Below are 10,327 nucleotides of genomic sequence, written 5' to 3'. Positions count from 1 at the left end.
TCTATGGGCTGTGCTTATAAGGAGATCCGTTTACTGAAAAGTGGGAGGAGATTGACAGACAAAATCTCCCCTGTATTTTTTTCTTAAGAGCTAAGCTTCAGCACAAAGGAAAGATCCGTGTATTTCAACAGACATCACACGCTTGGCCGCTGCACAACCTGTCAGTGTAGGAAGATTTGCCAAGATCAGGTAAGACCACAGAATCTAAGTCACCATTTACAATGCACTTTAACTAACGTGCATTGCTATCATCACTGGAGATGACCACTACACATTGCAATACATTGCCGGATTTTTCACGTATTCTGATGCTTATTGGTTTTATTCTTTGTCTTTAGTTCATATTTCTTATTCTCAGCATACAAAATGGCTTTGTATTTAAATATATATATATATATATATATATATATATATATATATATATATTTCAATCCATCTGCATTACAAAACAGCCTCAATAGGGAACATGAAGCTTTTTACAAACAGATACAGTTCCTCTGCAGTGTACAGAATAAGGGGCTGTATAAAAATAACAAAATCCAGGACAGCTATATTATCATTAAATATAACTATCCTAAATGAATGATAGATACATGTGTTATCTATCATGTGGAATGTATACTGTATAGTTTAATATGGTAAGCTTTTATGATTCAGTAGGTGAGCATTAGTAATGTGAGTAACCCTGGACAGTGCAAGATATTAGGACTTGGATATTCCTTATTTATCAAGATGTGCATAATATTATTTACAATTTAGAGCAAATAATACACATAAAATATTGCAATATGAAAAATCTTGCATGATCGTAATCATCCTAATAATAATTACAATAACCTTATCATCATTATGCCTTAAAGCAATATCAATACTTTATTTCTGTTCTGTTTCAGAGTCTATTGTACTGTCTAAGTGAAGAATGCATTCACTAGCAGGTAAATATCTGAGAACGGATAATAAAAATATTCTAACTTTGCAATTATTTCCTGCTATATTTTGTATATCAAGGTATACCACCATTTTCTTATACTGTTGGGGATAAAGCTGGTAGTTGAGGGCATTGCAGTGAGCAGCATACAAAATCTATCTTGATCAGAATACATTGCATAGAATGGTCTGGAATCTGAGAACATTCTTGGGAATGAGAACATATTAAAAGTGACACCATTGTTTGTAAGTAAAATCGTAAAACAGTAACGTAAACTGTATATATACATATATATATATATATATATATATTGTATATATACTCTATATATACTCTATATACTATATTAATGCTATAGCAGCGACGGCTGACAAAGTTTATGTCATTCAGTTGTTTTTAGATCAAACTAATTGGAACATGGAGAGTATTCTTGGATTTCTTGGCATTTCTACTTGTGATGTCCATTATATCAGTGTTGCCCTCTTAATGTTGGCATCTGTGCAATTAGCTGATGCTCTGGGATAGGATTTTAAGATGAAAGAACACAACAGCTTTTCTCTTTTTTTTTTCTCCCATTTATCCTACTATAGCTTGGAGGCGTTTCCGACTATACTTGTCTAATTCTGTATTAGAGTATGGGGGTCAGTAATTACCCTATAATGGCATGTTACTAACCTAAACAGCATTATGAGATGGAGGCAAGTCATACGCTTGATAAGTTAATAACAATTGGTATACTCTTCCATGAACTGTACCGTAGCTAGGCTTGACGCTGACTCATGTGGCGGTTTAACAGTGAATGATATTTAAGTCCAGCGATGGAAAGGTTTAACACATACGTGTGAAAATTATTAGGTTTGCATTTTACAATCCTCCTATTTTATTGCATTTCTGGATTTAGCTTATTCATCTCCCCCCTTTTGATTTGCCAGAAATGTGAATTTAATTGTCCCACAATCTCCTGGGAGTACAAGATTTGCAGAGCTATCTGCTCCAGATACTCGACAGCTGCTGCATAGAGCCAGTGCTGTACAGAATTTTTATTTCAGTGTTTGAACAGATTGTAATAGCCGCACAAAGCACTTACATGGTACTGTAGTTCATCAAACTAGAGATGTTGCGTCAACAAGGGTTCAAATACTTTAGGGTTCTCTGTATAATATCCTTGTTCCAACAAAATTTATTACCAATTATGAGCAAATGAAACAAATGGTTTATATTGATGTAATAGGGCTCAACTTTTGATTTCATTAACGTAAATGGGATTACCTGCAGTCCAGTGGAAAGCCACAGGACAACATGGGCACTTAATATCTATCTATCTATCTATCTATCTATCTATCCACATTATAAAGATATACAACGTCTCAAGGACTCAAAATTACTTCTATTTTGTTGAGTATAAAAAAAATTGCTGTAAGAACTGTGCAGACTGTATTTTTTCTCTTTTATTTGATATTTTAATAGTGTTTCTCAAGGATCTGAGCTGGCAATATTTCAGTAGATTGTAATTTAGTCATTTGCAGATTTATACCCGTTACATCCACCACTTGCTCATCTTATTGAATTGCAGAGCTGCAGCCAAGTGTCAATCAAAAATGTCTATTTTCTAGTCCATTGGATGCATAATAAAAGATCCAAGAGTGTAACAGGATGCAAATATATCTGCAATTGACTATTTTCAACCCCAAAAAATGAATCTTAATGAATACATCTCTGAGAATTTCCTGGGAAACTATTTAATTGGACAATTGTCATGTAAATGACTAACTTTAGATTTGGGTCATGGTATGAAATTTCTATAATACCGTGGTGACATTTTCATTGTTATTTCTATTTCATATTCCTTCATAAACTATAACACTCTGTGGGCCTATTCGTTGCATTTGTGAAATGTCATGGGCTAATTTAGGTCAAATTGTGTTACGATTAACTTGAAATGGCCATATAGAATTTTTTTTGAGAATGTTTAAAAACAAAATAGGTCATCATCTCAAATTATTCTTTGCTATTATGTAGTTTAAGATAAGCATGGACGATTTTATAGAACTGAAAAAAAAGAAAGAAAAGAAAAAAATATCTGCAATGACTGAAGGGAATCCTAAAGCTCTTGACAGATGCTTGAGCAAAAATTAATGAATGTTATTGATTATGGTAATAAAAAAGTGGTTACATACTCAACTTGTATTTACATCATTAGGAGGAGGAGGGGCTTGAAAAGGGGCTTCCGATTTTATGTCGTAGGTCATCTGTAGACTGAAATCCAACAAGGCAGTATAAAAGTTTAAGCTCCTTAAACAATACAAACTGTTGATAGTATTCTAGAAAATGGTTGTTATGTGTATGGAAAAATTGCCAGGGCTCCGGAAATTGTGAAAACAGATAGATAAATAGATAGATAGATAGATAGATAAATAGATAGATAGATAGATAGATATGTCGAGATAGATAGTCTATCTATCTATCTAGCTATCTATCTATCTATCTATCTATCTCTCTCTACATATCTATCTATCTATCTATCTATCTATCTAGACAAAATATATATATGACCACACCAGTATAGGCATAGGGTGCTCGCCAATGGGAAAAATATTTGTCCCATTCAATATAACTTTCAGGGTGATGCTTTTTTGGAGTTATCTATCTATCTATCTATCTATCTATCTATCTATCTATCAATCATCTATCTATCTATCTATCTATCTATCTATCTATCTATCAATCAACTAATACTTTAAAATGAGAGAACATTTTGTCTTTCACAAATCTGCAGCTAAAGTCAATGGAGGAGCTTTATGAATGATGCATTCTATTGATAATTCTGGTTTAGTCTGAAATTAACATCAGGTTAGACCTAGCTTTAGTTTTGGGAGGAATATGGTCCATGTGGTATGACGAACGTACCTCTGAGGCTCCACCCACTTTTACTGACACATTGCATTTGCATTGGTGCATAAGGTTTCAACCACATTATGTTTGGTGCAGTGTTGCAGGGGCATCAACATCATTACATTGTTTCTCTTGCTTATATACAGATGTCATTCACTTTCCCTAATACTAGCCCCACTTGTTTTATACTAGGAAACTAGATAGCCCTATTTCAATGGCTTTAATAAGATACCTATAACATGTTGATACAATAACAATTGACTATGTTCTAAAATATAGGTAGATACGTAGACTGGATGCATATCATATATACCTTACAATCTCTTATGGGAATGAAATGACTTTTGTGAAAAATAAAATGGCTTCTGGCTGCTTTCCTATAACCATACCACAATTACAATTGGTACAATCCCAATAATTTAATTGGAAACCCAAAATGCACCATAAATTTTATGAACGTGAAACAGTGTAGGAAAAAGCAGCAAGGGTGTTCCATAGAATTATTGCACAGAATGTTTATAAAAGGCTAAAAAAACATCTGCTGGAGCATTACAGCAAATAAAGACAGTCTATATTACCCAGAGGAGAGAGATACTCTGACTAGTAAGGCAACTACTTAGCCATAACCTATATAGAGACAGTATAGGTTCAATGTTTATTGATCTTACACTATAGTAACAAAAAAATTGCCTAATTTCTAATATTTTCTTCAATTTCTATAGCACTATAGTATTGCATAGAGTTCACAATGAGGGGAAGGGGTTTACACACTAAAATTCAATCATATAAGGAAATGTTGACCCAGCTCATTGAAGCATAAGATCTAAGAGATGGTGTGTCTAGTGACACCTAGTGACAGATTAGTTAGATGTGATTTTTTTTTATTTTTTTTTTGGTTCATGGGGCGTTCAGTTAGAGGTGATTTTTTTTCTTTTTTTTTTTTACAATAGACATGCTACATTCACATTACAATGGGGATGTACAAGTAATGATTCATGGGGCGTTAAAGTACAATAAGAAAAAAACCCAAATGTGACAAATATACAGAACAGGAGAGTGAGATATTACTGATGCGAAGTATGAAGTGTTGGAAAAGGAGATGATATGACATATCAAGTCTTGTGATATTTCATATATGTATTATTAATGTGTAATTCCTACATCGTATTCGCTGCTTTGGTTTTCCCAGTCAGTCATTTATTATAAATTGAGATTCATACTCAGACGTCACCACTTTATTACAGAAAGATTTGCTATTCACAAAGGTAATGATGATACTAAACAAGTATATTTTAGATGTTATATGTTTGCTGTATGTTCCTTTAGAGGGATGAGCTTATATATATATATATATATATATATATATATATATATATATATATATATATACAGTATATATATATATATATATATATATATATATATATAGAACAGTATGATTTTAATAGCATTTAGTCACAATTTAAGGGAAAGACATGTAGACTTATTTTATACTATATCATATCAGCAGTGGATTTTAAATGTTTTTGGGTAGCGCTATACCATTTCTCTAAGGATAAGGAATACTTTTTGCTGTATACATGAATGAGGTATTGAACTATAGTGACAGACCATGCCATTGTTATAAGAAGTAGAAGGTAGGAGAGTACTGACCCTCCCATAAGTGCAGATTCAGTTGCCTTCATATTTGTTATCATAACCCTGTGGGTGTTGAGACTACAAAGTGCAACTCATCCCAGGGGAGGGTGGACCAGAGCATGAAAAGTATAGGGGGGATTTCATCATAGGGCATCCCATTTCTTTTGTAACTGTACCCATTATTAGTTATTTATTATAAGGATCTACAATAGATGATCATTGAGGAAACATCTTGCTATTATCGGCTAGCACCATATATATACAGCATAAGCACAAATAAGCCTTTATTATATGTTTTTTCCTATATGAACATAAGGATCAGGTGAAAAGCAATGATTAAAAATTATGAAGGTATTCTCAGCTAATATCTCACAGATGGATATTTTATGTTTACATACAATATAGACACAAAAAGAGAACTATGCAGTCACATTATATTGTCTCTATACATTTTAATCAAAATACCAGAAGTAATAATTAGATAGAGCTATAACATATCCATGAATAGGACTAAGGGCATAAATATTTTATATACAGTGCCAATTAATCTGTAGAAATTAGAATATTGTGTTGAAACTAATTTACAATCTTAATATTGATCAGATAAGCGGAAAATTACATTTTCCGGAAATCATTTCATAAACATTGTTTACTTAAGAATCTTTTTCATATGCTGCAGGAATACATGATACAATCGCAATAGCCCAAAACAAGAGAAATTTATCTATGCTCAAAATTTTTCCAGACCTGGTATAAATTGCCCAGTGGTCCATAGTTCCAGGGTTTAGACATAAGTAAGGGCCCCTTCATATACGCGCGCTTCCCATTGAAATCAATAGGCTCTGTTCTGAAGCGCCGCGCGTGGACACGTGTATACGTGTCTAAATGAGCAGCGCCCTTACGTCGTGTGAAGGGGCCCTAAGACTTGATAAGGGGACTTCATCAATTTCGGCCAAATCTATGTGTGATAAATTTTGCACAATCTATTCCATACAATCCATTTCTCTGCGTATACGGTTCCCTTGTTTATGTTGCAGCTTTTATATGGTACTAACTGAGAGGCGCATGCTTGTGCAAAAGTGAAATCATAAATACCTTGCACTGTTTTACGTAGATTACTAGCAAAGTGAATGAGAATTCATTAATTTAATCTAGACATTGTGATAAAAGAACTATGGAAAAGCAGCTTTAAAAAAATGTTTTTGAAAAAATTCAACACGTTAATTTTAGCTGCAAGATTGCGAGCATTTTTCCTATAGATTAAATAGAGGGGACGCTCAGAAAAATGCTGCAAAATCTTAATGAAAAATTCTGTCCTATATGGGTCCTTAGCTTAGATTCACATGACTGTGGTATAAAACACGCAAATACAAGTGGTCCCCATTCACATACAGTCAATTTAATTCAGCCATTTGATGGCCATGAAAAAAAAAAATCAACTGTTGTATATGTATAGGTGGTACCAATACCTATCTACTCCATTTAGACCACATCCTTTTTAGCTAATAAAAAGTGAATTAGACAGTTCCCATGCATTTGTATTTGCTACTGACTGAGTGAAGTAAGACTGCGCAAAATAATAAAATCATAAATTTCACTTACCTAGATATTCCATGCTCTACATCCACACTGACAAAAAGCAACTCTGTGTATACAGTAAAACAATATTTGATTGTGATTTAAGTACAATCACTAGATACATAAGGGATACATATACTAAAATACCTCAAAACTTAACAAAATGAACAAGTTGATAAATTCTCAGCGACAGAGGCATTAAAGTTAGAGGCAGGAAGGAATGGATGTGAGCCTGTAACTATATGGGACGCTTGAGATGATCCGTGGAGTGTTCAAAGGGAATTTTGTAAGCCCAGATGTCACATTTTCTAATAGTTTAAGTCAGGTGACATTTTGTTCCAGAATATGTTTTTACCTAAAGGGATTTTACAAGATATATACAGTGTATGTGTATATATATATATATATATATATATATATATATATATATATATATATTTACAGATAGACAAAAAAACATTTTTTTTTTTTAAGCAAAACTGCACTGTGTAAACACAGCCTTACTGGGAAGTGTTGTATCATGGGACCGGATTGTCCCATGACACAACAGCAGTCAGACATTTTTTTGAGGTTGATGATGAGGATTGTGCATGTCAGGAGGAATTTTGGTCCACTCCTCTTTGCAGATCATTTCTAAATCATTAAGATTTTGAAGCTGTTGCTTGGCAACTCGGAGCTTCAGCTCCCTCCATAAGTTTTGACTGGCTAGGCCTTACCATTCATCATAATTCATGAGTCCTTCCTTTATTGCTTTGGCTGTATGCTTTGGGTCATTGTTCTGCTGGAAGACCCAGCATTTTTAATGTCCTAGCGGGGGGAAGGAGGTTGTCACTTAGGAGTTTACGGTATATGGCACCAGCCATTCTCTCATTGATGCGGTGAAGTAGTCCTGTGTCCTTAGCAGAGAAACACCCCCAAAACATAATGTTTCCACCTTCATGCTTGACAGTGGGGACAGTGTTCTTTGGGTAATAGGCAGCATTTCTCTTCCTCCAAACATGATGAGTTGAGTTAATGCCAAAGAGCTCGATTTTTGTCTCATCTGATCACAGTACCTTCTCCCAATTATTCTCAGAATCATTCTGGTGTTAATTTTCAAACTTCAGATGGGCCTGAACATGGGTCTTCTTGATCAGGGGGACCTTGCGGGCACTGCAGGATTTTAATCCATTACGGCGTAATGTGTTACCAATGGTTTTCTTGGTGAATGCGGTTCCAGCTGCCTTGAGATCATTAACATATAGTTTTAGGCTGATCTCTCCCCTTGCTTATGATCAAGGATACCCCACAAGGTGAGATTTTTATGGAGCCCCAGATAGATGTCGATTGAGTCATTTTGTATTTCTTCCATTTTCTTACTTTTGCACCAACAGTTGTCTTCTTCTCACCCAGGTTCAAAAATCTCTTACACAGTATACAGTTTCCTTGCAGAGAACAGTTCATCAGGTTATTGTCCATACCAGCCGTTGTAATCCACTAGCTGACCGCCGATAGCAGCAGGTGTAGTCCACAGGAGACAATTGCCCACTACAATTGTACACAGACACCATTCTTGATAGTCTACCTATACAACAGCAGTGCCAAAGTGTATTTCTCAATCTTTTAAGCAGTAGGGTTACAATAATGTCACAGTCCAGCCTTACAGCAATTTGTTGCACACAGCTTACTTATGGACGTAGTAGAGATTAGTCACTTCATAGCATTAAAAAGTGACAGGCTGGCTAGTCATAATACCCTTTTACAGGTCACTTAAAAGGTGCAGTACACCTTTCGCACAGAACATGGTGTCTCACCAATTTCAAACTATCTTCATCCCAGCACTTCAGGTCAAAAGGGATTTGATGTCTTTCTCTGGCCAGTCAATTTAGTCATGTAGTTGGATACAGGATTCTAATCTTTGTAGTCTAAGGACCACAACTATCTACAGCCAAGTCAATTAGTTGCATCTCTGGTTCCAGTTTCTGTCTTCCACTCAGATTTTCACGGTTAACTTATCCAAGGTGTACTACTATCGTCCTCTATGCTGGTGCATCACTGTGCAAGTAATGGCTGCGCAAGAGGTTTTGGTGGAAAAACCAACTCTATCTATCTATCTATCTATCTATCTATCTATTTTTTTATATCATTCAATAGAATGGATATGAGATATATTTTCTCTTATTCCACTTACTTGACTGACTGTAGAATACTCTTTGACCTTTTATATTTTCTCTCTGTAGTGAAAAAGCTGTACTGTAATTCAGAAAGCGTCCTTTCACATTACACAACTGTCTAAAATGTCTTCAGGTGGTCTGATCTGTGATTCAGGCTATTACTGGCAGATTGGAAAACTTAAGGAGCTAAAACACGAGCCAGTCAACAATATAATGGGAAAGGAAACCACAGCACCACTTTTAAAAGGCTTCCGCCGTCTAAGTGCTGTTTTTGTTCAGTTTTCTACAAATTATTTCAAAATCATAACGCAACATATGAAATATTTTTCATTTGGTGAAGATAAGTATCTTCTACTTACATTTCAAAACTTAGGAATTCCATTGTTAGAAATATAGAATATATATTAGGTGCTTCTTACTTATTCAATGTGGACTCTTTATTAGGGGACATTTTTACTTTATATTAATCAAATTGCTAAATTTTGAGTGGGAAATGAATTGTTCCCTTAAATTTGGGGTAATTGGCATTTACTTCATAGGGTTTTTATTTGGCTCTACACTGTAGGATTATATATTGGATTTGGTATATCTCTGTCTCTTTCCAGTCTTGTTAACCACTGTATCACTTGTAGCATTCAACCTTGTAACTACTGTATTCATTATGATTTACCATGATTTTGTGCCATATATCATATTGGAAAACCAGGATGTGTTAAGGGTTTGGGGTCTTTGATGAAGCAGATACTTACACTTTGGGTTCCATTAGAGTAAGTTAACAACCCTATATGCCTGACTAACATATGGTACCCAAGCCATCACTGTTATGGGCACATGAGGACTGACTCGCAGGAAGTAATTTTTGTCGGGGAAAAAGGATATTGGATGGCTTCTGCTATTAAGCAATTCTATGAGGACCTGTTATATTGTTATATGATGCTTCTGTCCATCTTTTAATGGATAATATAGTACAAGTTATTAAGTACATTGGTTGCTAATACCAAATTTACTCTGTACTAATATTATCTGCTTTAATCAGTGATTTAATATGTATAAGAAATGATTTTCCTTTTCCAAGCACAAAATATGAAAGCCTATATTTCTGTTTAATAACCCATTACCACCTTCTGTGTTAATTATT

The 10,327-nt window shown here is 34.5% G+C and overlaps 1 long non-coding RNA gene across 2 annotated transcripts in view; it reads left to right on the top strand.

Annotated features, from left to right (window-relative positions):
• Positions 1-891: 891 nt before the first annotated feature.
• Positions 892-10,327, top strand: part of LOC142205566 (uncharacterized) — a 45,576-nt gene continuing 36,140 nt past the window's right edge. For both annotated transcript variants that reach the window (XR_012716557.1, XR_012716563.1), the window contains exon 1: positions 892-935. This is a non-coding gene — a long non-coding RNA (uncharacterized LOC142205566). The remainder of the gene's footprint in view (positions 936-10,327) is intronic.

Source organism: Leptodactylus fuscus, chromosome 1 (assembly GCF_031893055.1).
Source record: "Leptodactylus fuscus isolate aLepFus1 chromosome 1, aLepFus1.hap2, whole genome shotgun sequence".
NCBI classification, from domain to species: Eukaryota; Metazoa; Chordata; class Amphibia; order Anura; family Leptodactylidae; genus Leptodactylus; species Leptodactylus fuscus.
Note: the sequence above shows the minus strand (reverse complement) of the source record. Positions and strands in the feature narration are given on the sequence as shown.